This window comes from Corvus cornix, chromosome 3 (assembly GCF_000738735.6).
Source record: "Corvus cornix cornix isolate S_Up_H32 chromosome 3, ASM73873v5, whole genome shotgun sequence".
In the NCBI taxonomy this organism is placed as follows: Eukaryota; Metazoa; Chordata; class Aves; order Passeriformes; family Corvidae; genus Corvus; species Corvus cornix.
This window is the reverse complement of record NC_047056.1, coordinates 99275199-99286366: the sequence shown is the minus strand read 5'-3', so window position 1 is coordinate 99286366 and position 11168 is coordinate 99275199. Positions and strand designations below refer to the sequence as shown.

At 41.2% G+C, this 11168-nt stretch overlaps 1 long non-coding RNA gene across 1 annotated transcript in view; it reads left to right on the top strand.

The window, feature by feature from the left end:
- The first annotated feature begins 711 nt into the window (after window positions 1–711).
- The window catches only part of LOC104685455, a 205507-nt gene continuing 195050 nt past the window's right edge, over window positions 712–11168 (top strand). Inside the window, exon 1 of the long non-coding RNA XR_005604191.1 lies at window positions 712–963. This is a non-coding gene — a long non-coding RNA (uncharacterized LOC104685455). The remainder of the gene's footprint in view (window positions 964–11168) is intronic.

Here is an 11168-nt window from a genome sequence, read left to right as displayed (position 1 = left end):
CACAAATCAAACTTGAAAAATAGGTGCAATAAGAAATAAAGCTTCCCAATAAAGAGAAAGGAATATTTCAGCTGTTGTCATCTTAACTCTTAATACCTTCTTGCAGGAAAGAACTGTTTTTGGAAGATGGCAAGGGAAATGAAAAGGGGTAGCAGTGCCTACAGCTGATAACACTGACCTGTTTTCTTGGCATTCCTCCAAATGCAAGGCTAGCTCTGCTTGAAATGTAGGTGATTCATCAGCTGAATTGCAAGCAGATAGTGTGGTGCAGAAGCACAGTCATAGACACATTATTATTTCAATAACCTGAGTTTTAGCTATTCCACTTTAAAAACTAATGAAGCAAATAATGTTGTGACAGAGATGTAGGCAGTGAAAATGTGTCAGAGAAAGGCAATTAACCTATGTACTAATAAAGTCTGTCAAATCAGTAAAATATTTTTTATATATTATAATAGCTAATCAGAAATATATAGGCCATGAGTATTCAGTGCCGCAAGCCTGTGGAATCTTTTATACCTTTGAAATCTAGATGTAAAACTTCATCAGGGAAAAGCAGGAGGTTTTTGATTTTTTTTTTAGCACAGGTGTAAACAGCTAAAAAGTCACAAGGTGACTTTTGCTGGGGTGGGTTGTGGATTTCTCAGGACCTGTTAGCATTGTGTCCCCCCCTTGCAACTAAGGTTGGGTTTTATATCCACATACAGGCATCCCTTAATCACTTACTGGCTGTTTTATCAACGCTCTGCTGGACACTCATGGGGCATTCTGAGCTGAAACATGATTGATACAAACTAAAGCAAAATACATTCTGTAATCCAACTACCTGGCTGGAGGAATGGGATTATCTGTGATGTATTCCTGGAGTAGGAGAGGTTCTCTCCATTCCATGTCCTCTCTCAGTCGTAATTTCTCCCACTGAGAGATAGCAGGAAGATGACGTTGGATGTGAACCGAGGCTAGGTAAGTTAAATCCAGGTTTAAAATTCTTTGCTAAGTTGTGTAAAAGTTGTTGTGCACAAAACTGACTGCTCCTATAGGAGAAAGAGCAATATTTCTGAAACTGAGTGAACTTCCTAATGCATTAATATTGTAGGCATTGTGGTGCTATAACCATCACTTAGCTGCTTCATGTTGGATTTTGATCAGCTTAGTCTATTGGTGAACATCACATCTGGAGCTCTGTCACACTGTAATGTCACAAAAGCTGTTGGATGCTCCAACATTGGCAGTACAAATACACTGAAAAACAGCTTGACCTTGTGTATATCTTTTAGGATACACAGTAGTAAAACATTTATCCTGTTTGCAAATACTTAGACCAATGCATTAAGGCACCTCTTTATTACTCTAACAGCAGTCATCTGCCATATTTTCTTTTAAAGTTAAATGTTTACAGTGTTGTCTCATATTCACAGTCCTACACAACCATTGCTTGTGCTGGTATGTGTGTGATAAAACCAAAATTTTATCAAAGCCTTTAACTGTGTTCTGCCTCTATACCTACAGAAGCGTTACTGTTAAAGATGTTAAATCGTATTCAAATATTAATAATTAACAACAAACACCTTGTATTAGTTATTGCTATCAAAGGGCATGTGCTGCTGATTATGGCCTCTGTCCTTGTGCTCTCCCACACTTACCCTCTTACTTTCCTGGCACAAAGGACCTTGCATATACCTTCTGTGCTTCTTACCATGGCCAAGGCTTCTTGGATGGTGCTGACGGGCAATTTGGGTATGGACTTGAATGATGGCCTTTACTGTGGACAGACAGCCTGTAACTGTTTCCCTTTGCATACATAAGTCCTTCTGGATTCCAGTTGAGCCAGTTTGTGTGACTTTGACTAACCAAACAAATGATCTGTTCACCCCCATGGCCTCCCACCAGGGTGCATGTCATGTCTTACGCAGTATGTGGGAATGCTGATAGCTCTGTGTCTCAGTGACAGTTCCTGCTGCAGGCAGCTTTTGTCATTGAGTGGGCTCACGTTAAATTGTGTTCACAGAGTCAGAGAATCATAGAATGGCTTGGATTGGAAGGGACCTTAAAGATCATCAAGTTCCACCCCCCCGCCATCAGCAGGCGAACCTTAGAATAGATCAGGTTGCTCAGAGCCCCCTCTAACCCGGCCTTGAACACTTCCAGGTTTGGGGCATCTACAACTTTTCCAGGCTATCTGCTGCAGTGCCTCACTACCCGCATGGTAAAGAATTTTTTCCTAATACCTGATCTAAAACTACTCTCTAAGTTTGAAGCCATTCCCCCTTGTCCTGTCACGACATGCCCTCATAAATAGCCTCTCTCCGTCTTTCTTGTAGGCTCCTTTTGAGTACTGGAAGGCCACAATTACGTCATCCTGAAGCTTTCCCTTCTTCAGGCTGAACAATCCCAATAATCCCAGTCTTTCCTCATAGGAGAGTTGCTCCATCCCTCTGAGCAACTTGGTGGCCTCCTCTGGACTTGTTCCAACAGGTCAATGTCCTTCCCATGATGGGGACCCCAGAGCTGGATGCAGCACTGCAGGTGGGGTCTCACCAGAGCAGAGCAGAGGGGCACCTCACCTGCTGCCCACATTGCCTTGGATGCAGCCCAGGACATGTTTGGCTTTGTGGGCTGCAAGGGCACATGACTAGGTCAAATCCAAACTCTTACCCACCAGCATCCCCAAGTCCTTCTTGGCAGGGCTGCTCTGGATCTGTTCATCCCCAGCCTGGATTGCCCTGACCCAGGTGCAGCACCTTGCACTTGGTCATATCAAACCTCATGAGATTCCCATGGCCCCAATTCTCAGGGCTGTTCAGGTCCCTTTGGATGGCGTCCCATCCCTCTGGTGTGTCAACAGCAACACTCATCTCTGTGCCATCTGCAAAGTTGCTGAGGGTGCACTTAATCCCCTTGTTTACATCATTAATGAAGATATTAAAACCACTGGTCCCAGTATGGATCCCTGAGGACACCACTGGTCACTGATGTCCATTGGGACTCAGCTGTTGATCACAATCCTCTGAATGTGACTGTCCAACCACTTTCTTGTCCATCTAACAATCTACCCAGGGAATCCATATCTCTCCAAGATAGAGAGAAGGATGTTGGGGGGGACTGTGTCAAAGGCTTTACAAAAATTGAGATAAATGACATCTGTAGCTCTTCCCTTGTCCACTTATGTAGTCATTCCATCATAGGAGGTCAGGCAGGACTTCCCTGTGGTGAAGCTGTGCTGGCTGTCTCAAATTCCCTCCCTGTCCTTCATGTGCCTTAGCAAAACTTCTTGAGGGCTGTGTTCCATGATCTTCCCAAACACAGATGTCAGGATGACAGGCTGGTATTTCTCAGGGTCCCAGGTATTCAAAGGCTTAAACTACAAAATGTGAAGTTTGACTGAACTCCAAAAAAAGAAATGGCAGAAATCATGTTATTTTAATCACGAGTGAGCTGTTGCCTTTGAATTTGTTCTAATTAAACATCAGGTCAGATTAACTACTCCAAGGGTGTTTCTTTTTTTACGAGGTCTTAAAGTAGTGAATAGTTTAATAAGTTTTGAATTCTTTTAAATAGCTATTTATTGCTTGGAAAAACAGCTTTTTGTACTTTTTAATTACACAGTGAAAATTATATTAAAAGTTAAGTTTTTTACTTCATATCTATGTTTTAAGAAGCTTTGAAAGGATTAATTAAGCATCCAAACTACCTGCTGAGGTACGTAAATGTTACTATCTCCACTTTTCTGATGGCGAATCTGAAGCACAATGCTGTGTAAAGCCTGAATCCACCATGTCTCCATTTCAGAAAGAGACAAGGAGGATCAGAACCTGCCAGAGAGCAATTAATACATTAACACAGTCAGGTGAGAGTGGCTTTCCCAAGGTCAGACTATAATGTCATGGGCAGACAGTTGCAGGCATTTGAGTTAATGAGTTACTGATGGTGAGCTGTACTGTGAAAACTCACAGGATACGTGCTCCTGCTCACAAGTGGTGTACATGACAGTACAGATTGCCCTGAAACAGTGTTTGTGGAGAATTAGTGTAGCTTTGCCATGGCTCAATCTGATTTTCTAAGCCACCACAGCATTTTGATATCTGATGGTCCTGTGTCCCTATGTCAAAGTCCTCCCCTGCTCCCCCTGTGATGTGATCTGTAGGGATTCCAAGATCTCCTCTGCCGATCCAGTCATGGGAAAAGGAGCTAAAAGAGCCAGTTTGGCTCTGGTTGTTGTCAGAAGTATCTGTGAACTTTGATAATTTCCACACCTGAAGTCTGAAGCATTTTCTTATTCTCAAGGAAGTTCTTCACTTAAAAAACTCCTCCATCAAATCAAGCCTTCCTGTTGGTTTTGTAGTTTTTACTAAAAATGGCAGAATCTACCATTCATCTGTACTTAATGATAAGCTCCTACGAGAACCATCATTCATCTGTAGGCTGAGAACAGCCCTTCATCTTGCAATCTTTCTGCTTTCTCTTCATCTGTATCCCAGTCCTCATCAACAGTTTCCCATGGGAATTGTTATATTAAAAATGTAATGACAGAAATGCTGTTTTGTGCAGGACTGTTCAGGAAAATGATGAATGCTGTGCAGATGTGTGTATTGAAACCTCTGTATCTCTAGGAAATATACTGCTGTGTTTTCATAGTTTTCTCTCCAAAGCTGTAATTAACAACAGTCAGCAGAATACTTGAAAGGGTTAAAGGAAAATAGATTTGAGGAAATACTGTAGGTGCTGCACATTCAGTGTTGCAGTTGCATGTGTGCTTGCAAAAAACACAATGGGAAGTGTGTCAATTGCCTCTCTTTGCAGATGGATGTAAGTCTGTGTAAGCAAGATGCTGGTTACCACATAATTAGACCACGAGGTTCTGTCCTAATGCCCCAGTTTCTGTTCGTAACCCTGCAGTGATCTGGCACTTGACAAAGGACAAAACATTCAGCTTCTCCAGGTCAGTGCCATCAACAAATCAGGGTTGTCACACCTCTGGTGCCGAGTACAAAGCTCAGTGTTAGTCACGATGTTATCTTCCTCACTGTTTGGGTATCGGCTATGTCCAGTTTGAGATCTCAGAGCTTATCTACAACATGTGTTGTGTGAACACCTGATAGATTGTCTGAGGCTCTGCAACAAGTATTTCCTTTTTTTTGCTTCTGCTAAAATTTTTCAGGTTCTTACACAAGTCTGTGGAGTAAATGTCAGTAAAATGTGTGACCGACCAGAAACCTGGGTACTTTGCTAAGATGCATTTCTTCAACTCTGCCTTTAGTACTGAAAATACAGATAATAGCAGGCATCAATAAGCATATTATAAAAAATTTATATCTAATATATGAAAGTATAAATACATTATATAGCTATTTTTGAAAAGTGAACTGAATATATTCATATTTATTTTCATCTATGAAGATTTCTCCATGGGAGGAGAAGAGAAAAAAAGAAAGATCAACTTGTGACAGATGCACATCAGGGAAGTGGGTTGTTGCACTGCAGGGAGGTGTTGAGATATCACAGTGATGGGCATGCTATATAGACCTGAGCAGAACAAAACACTCTCTTAGGAAAATTGAGCTGAGGTACAAATCATTAACTGACTTAGTGAGAAATGGTCCTGAAGTGAACTGCAATTTTTAAATAACATGCAATATAGAGAAGTCTCTGTGAAACAGGTGTTAAGAGTTTCAAGTTGAACTTTTTACATTTGTCCCTAAAGGCAGATCTGTTAAGTTTTTCCTTTGTGAGGGTATAGGCTTGAGGGGAATCACCTGTACCACAGCGGTGTCCTTTGCTTTTAGAAATGGAGTTGCAATCTGCTGCCCCTGCTGCTCTGAACTGGCCTTTGAGTCTGCTCTTGCAATCCAGTATCTGCTTTCTGAGCCTAAGCTGTAAGTCACAGGCTTTGCAGCAGTGTCCCCAGAGAGCTTTGAGGCAGTTCATCAAAGCAGGTGAAAAGAAGACTATGTTGTAATAGATCTTTCATTCTTGCATATGAGTAACGAGGAAGAACAAAACATGCTGTCTATAGGCATAATTTTTCTTTAGAAACGAATCATACCAGGACTATAAATACAAGCAATGTATTACAGGTGCTACATACGGCTTTAAATATTCTTCTCTGGTGCCAGAGTGTGTGTATTGGTGTGATTTTGTTGTGGATGGAGAGAAATACTGTCTTTTGTTTTTGTGACAGCTCAAATACTGTGTTAAACAAATTACTTTCAGAACATTTCAAACATTTTTATTGTTTGAGCAGCTCAATTCAAACAATTAGTTTGGGTTCAATTTCCTAGGTAAGTTAATAAGCTTTTTAGAGTACTTCATGATTGCAGTTTAACTGGTGTCTCAGAATTTATGCTTCTGTTTTGTTTGCTCAGCATTAGCATTGCTCATTCACTAATCAAGCACTTCCTAAAGTGGCCCCTTCCCCTCCTCAGTACCTGCACTCCATTCCCCCTTGAACCTTCACTTTTCTGGTATCTTTTGTGTGTTCTGAAGGATATGTACCTCTACCTGGGATAAATTATCCCTTGCTGGGCCTATTCCAACAGCATTCAAAAACTTACAGACACCGTTCGGAAATGAGTATGAAGTTGAAGCTAGCAGCTCTGCTGCTCGGGAGATTGAGTTGCTGTCATATTGCATCTGACTTGCATCAGATCAGAGTTTAGGATTTGGGTGATTTGTTCTTCAGATTAATGTCAATCTGTTTTAAATTAAAACACCCTGGGGCAAATCCTTTTCTATGATCAATGAACTGTCTGGCTGCAGTCAACCAACATTACAACAGACATGAATTTGGCCTCCTGGTTCGTTGCCTCATCCCCTACATCACTTTCCTTATGTGGTTGAGACATCAAGCCTTTGATCCTATAAGTTGTTGACCATCTTCTACTGAAAGCAGTGAGAATGGAGGGTACTTCAATGTTCAACACCTTGTTGGTTTGGGCGCAAGAAATGGACCACATATCTGCTCTACCTAAAATATAATTATGGTATATCTATGAGCGGGCAATCTGCTTTGCACCTGTTTTACTACAGGAACAAAAGGCACAGGAAGTGTTTGGAAAATGAGGAACACACCTGTGTGTGAGAATAAAACAAAGCATCTTTATATATAATCATTTGCCATAAGTCATTTCAGAGTTGACAAGCTGTTTTTCAACTTCCTGTCACCACTGCCTGATGCATCTAATTAGTCCTGTTCTCCAGCTGACAAATATCAGCTGCTCTTTCTAAAACATGGTTTCTCCCTTAAGTACATCCCTCTGGCAAAGTTAAATATTAATTATCCTTTTTTAAAATTTTATGATTATTCATGTGTGCTAATGTCACTACACAATGAATGGGTAAGTCAATACCACAAAATATTAAAAGCATTGTTTCTAAAGCTCTGCAGCAGCCAAGATGTACAGAGCCATTCTGGAAATGAATGAGGCTATGGTGGCTGGGCTGTGCCACCAGTCATGCATGTCAGTGGTGAGACTCAGAGACTGTGGCTGTGGGATGTAGGCCTGGATATGGGAAATGTACCTTCTCTTCCCAATTCAGATGCTGGCCGGTTTTATAACTGCACAAATCACAGGACTTTTTATTCTGCATACTGAAACTGCAGGGCATACAACAGCCTGGATACTGAAGCATCCAGGTACTCTGCAGATCTGAGCTCTGTGGACCTGTACTTTTGCTGAGTGTTTGGGTGGTGATAGTCTGCTGGAGTTTCTCGCCTTCCTTTGTGTGCTGGCCATCTTTGTGCGCTGGCCTTCAGGAAGATCCATATCCATGCCTTGTGAAACAGTCTCGAAAACAGACACTGAGAAGGAAGATATGTTGTATTCATGTCTCCTGAGACCAGTTATACCAGCTGCACCCAGGCTATGACACCCTTAGCTGTTCCCACTAAAACGAAGTTGCCCATCTTTCCCACTTGGCTGCCACAGTGACATGAAAGCTAGTGCATGTTCTTTTGTTCTGGAGGAGATTTTGTGTTTATTCTGTCCAGACAGATTTGCAGCTGGCTCCATGCAAGGGCTGATGTAGCTGTGCAAGCCCATATCTTTTGTGCCTTTCAAAGCATTGTGGGGCAGCTTTGAAGCTGTTCCCTTCCCCAGGCTGCACTTCAGGGTATGCAGGCTCACTTTTATCTCAGTGTCTTTTGCTCACTATGCTCTATCCTTCCAGCTCTCCATGTGAATCAGAAAGATGCTGAAATACAGGAAGATCTCCTGTAGCTGTTCCTTACCTTATTCCAGTTTCTCACCTTACCATTGACCTGACTTTCTGACCTAGCTTCTTTGTGAGTGTTTTCTAGCATGACTAGCATTTTCTTACCCACATCACACAACCCAGCATGTCTGTCTAGCCCAGGGTGCTAGACGTGCCTTCCCTCCCTTTCTGTAGCCACTGAAGTAGTTGGAGTTTGACTGACTTGCTGAGCCAGTCCATAGGACTGAAGTAGCAACTGACACTTGTTGGAGCTTGGGCTAACATTTCTGCAGTGCGATATCCTAGAGCAGTATGTTTTACAAGCCCAAAGTATTTGTGGATATATTAGTTGTAAAGATAAAAATTAATAACATTTGTTTGCATTGTGAATGTCCTGCTTAGAAAATGGAGTGCAAATAGTGCTGGGTACCTGCCACGTGTTTAGATCATGGTTTTATTACATGAAAATTTGCACATCTCTCTTGTCTTTCTAAGTGTATGTCACCTGATGGAGATTTTGAAGAATGCTGGCTTTTTTGCATGTTAGATACCTACTAAAGATCCAACTCCCAGCCAAAAGAAACTGAGGTGTGTAGGATCAATGTGAACATGAAAGCTTCCAAACTGGCAGTCATGGAGGATATCCAATCATTGTAATTATTTCCAAGTAATTTAGTGTAAATCTAATTATAATATGAGGTCATCTTGGTGCAAAATGATGTCTAATTAGGCACAATCCTTTTCAGATAGTCATAATAGATGCCAGAGAAAAACCTTTTGGCTCCTCTTATTGTGTGCTTTTAATTCTTAATTTACAATTTTTTTTGGTAATTAATTTTTTGAGCAAACAGGGCAAATCAATCTATTTGAGTTAATTAGCATTTCTTCCCTGGTTTCCTAGTCTTCCTCTCTGTTACTCCTCTTTTTCTTCCCCTTATTTGAATATTACTGTAATTTATTCACATTTGTTTGCAACTAGTGCATAATGATTTCAAGCCATGGGTGAGCAAGGGACTGCAGCAACAGGAAAGGTTGCAGCTCTGGGAATGAAGGAAGGAAGGAAGGAAGGAAGGAAGGAAGGAAGGAAGGAAGGAAGGAAAGCAGGTCTGCAGAAAGTTTGTGTTGGTCACCTTAATTTAGTTGCAAACACCAAATTGCATCAGGGCTGATAAGGGCAGCAGCAGAATTAAGCAGAACTCTGGGGCTGAGGTGGGACAGGGTAGCAGAGCAGTGGAAGGAATCACTGCAACTACAGAAAAGGAAGATGATGAGCACCCAAGCAGGGAAACTGACTGATCTGCATTTGCTAAAAACCATTTTAAGCTGAACATTGTTTCACCTTGATACTTTATAAGAAAGTCCCTATGAGATCAGTTTTGCAAAGAACACCCGGGCTGCATTCACAGAAACCTATCTCATCTTTATTAGTCAGTATTTGTCCAGCCACTTGCTTATTTCAGTGCTTATACACTTCTATTTTTTTACCTAGTGCAGATGTACTCTATGGACTGCAGCAGGCAGATTTCTGCTCTAGTGCATGCATGCTTGCCCTTTTTCCCCTTGGACCTGTGAATCTCTTGAGCTGTGTGAAGCAATGCTATCCAGTGGTTTGAGCTGTAGGCTGAGTGCCAGCAATTCCTGATGTTGCCTTGTCTTGGTTCCTTTTGTTGCTGATTTTAGGAGTTCTCTAAAGACAGACACAGAGTCTAGTTTAGAAAGGAGACATTGTTTATTCCGTGCAGGGTGAAAGGTGGAGGTCTCCACAAATCAAGCACACCAAGGGGTAAAAATTACATCTTTTATAAAGTAAAATTACCTGAACCTTCCTATCTAATACATATTCTCCGACTGCCTAATGCATATCTATTTGTGTGAGATAATCTTACGCAATGCTTGAAAACACAAAGTACCTTTTTATTAAGCAAAGTCTATTGTAGAAGTTATCTGAGACTTTAGTTACATTTAAAAAAGGTGAGAAAATGACATCAATTCCTTTTGTAGAAGTTATCTGGTGACATCTGTTACACTTTCAAAAGGTAAGAAGATTCAGCCTGGGGACAGATAATTCAGCTTGAGGACATCAGTTTCCTAACTTGTTTTGTATTTTTTGCATGTGTCAAGCATGTGGATATCCTCCATGTTTTCATGTGGCCTGTGATGTGAGACACTTCAGTTTTGTTTGGAATGCTCAAAAAACAAAGAAATCCTAAATTAGGTGATTTTGTCCTCTTGTTTACCACCTGTTTTTCTATAAAAAGGTGCATAACAGTGCTTATATATATAACTCCCTTGGATATTGCAAAACTAATTTCATGTTTGTAATGCTCTTTGAAAATAGAAATCAATAAGTAGCATTAACTTAATCAGAAATTGTTTTTCTTTTAAACAGATCTTTATCTTTCCTATAACTTGCCTCTGCTGATCTCAGCTTGTACTTAATGTATTTGGAATTGAATCCAATAGGAGAAGCTTAGATTCAGGGGCAGAATGACCATGAGAGAGGAGGGTTTTGTAAGGTAGTAGATTGCTGCTTGGAGATGCAATCTACAATTTCAGTTCGAGGGCCACATCAAGGTAAAATAGGGCTCTGGCCTAATAGATGCAGTCATGTAATTTTCTGGTCAATTAAAAATCAGCCCAGACAATGCATGAAGACTGAGGGGAGATTAAATAGACTCTACAGAAATGTCTTGGGGAGAAAAAGAATACAAGAAAGCTGAGTTTGCTATGTTGGAGTGGTTGGGGCAGTCCTAGTAAGAGGCAGTGCCTGTCCTGGCAAGTTCTCTGTGCTGAATGAATTGTGGTATTCAAGATTGCTTCTACACTAGTGAATAAAATAGGCCAGGGAACTACTCACTGGCCACAAGGCCAGCTGGAGAGTCACTGCTTTTGAACCTAAGTCCTTTTCGTCTCCCACGCTAACAAGGTGGCCCATCCAAACCATGTATTGGGAATGGTCCCTGGTTATTGCTGAAAGT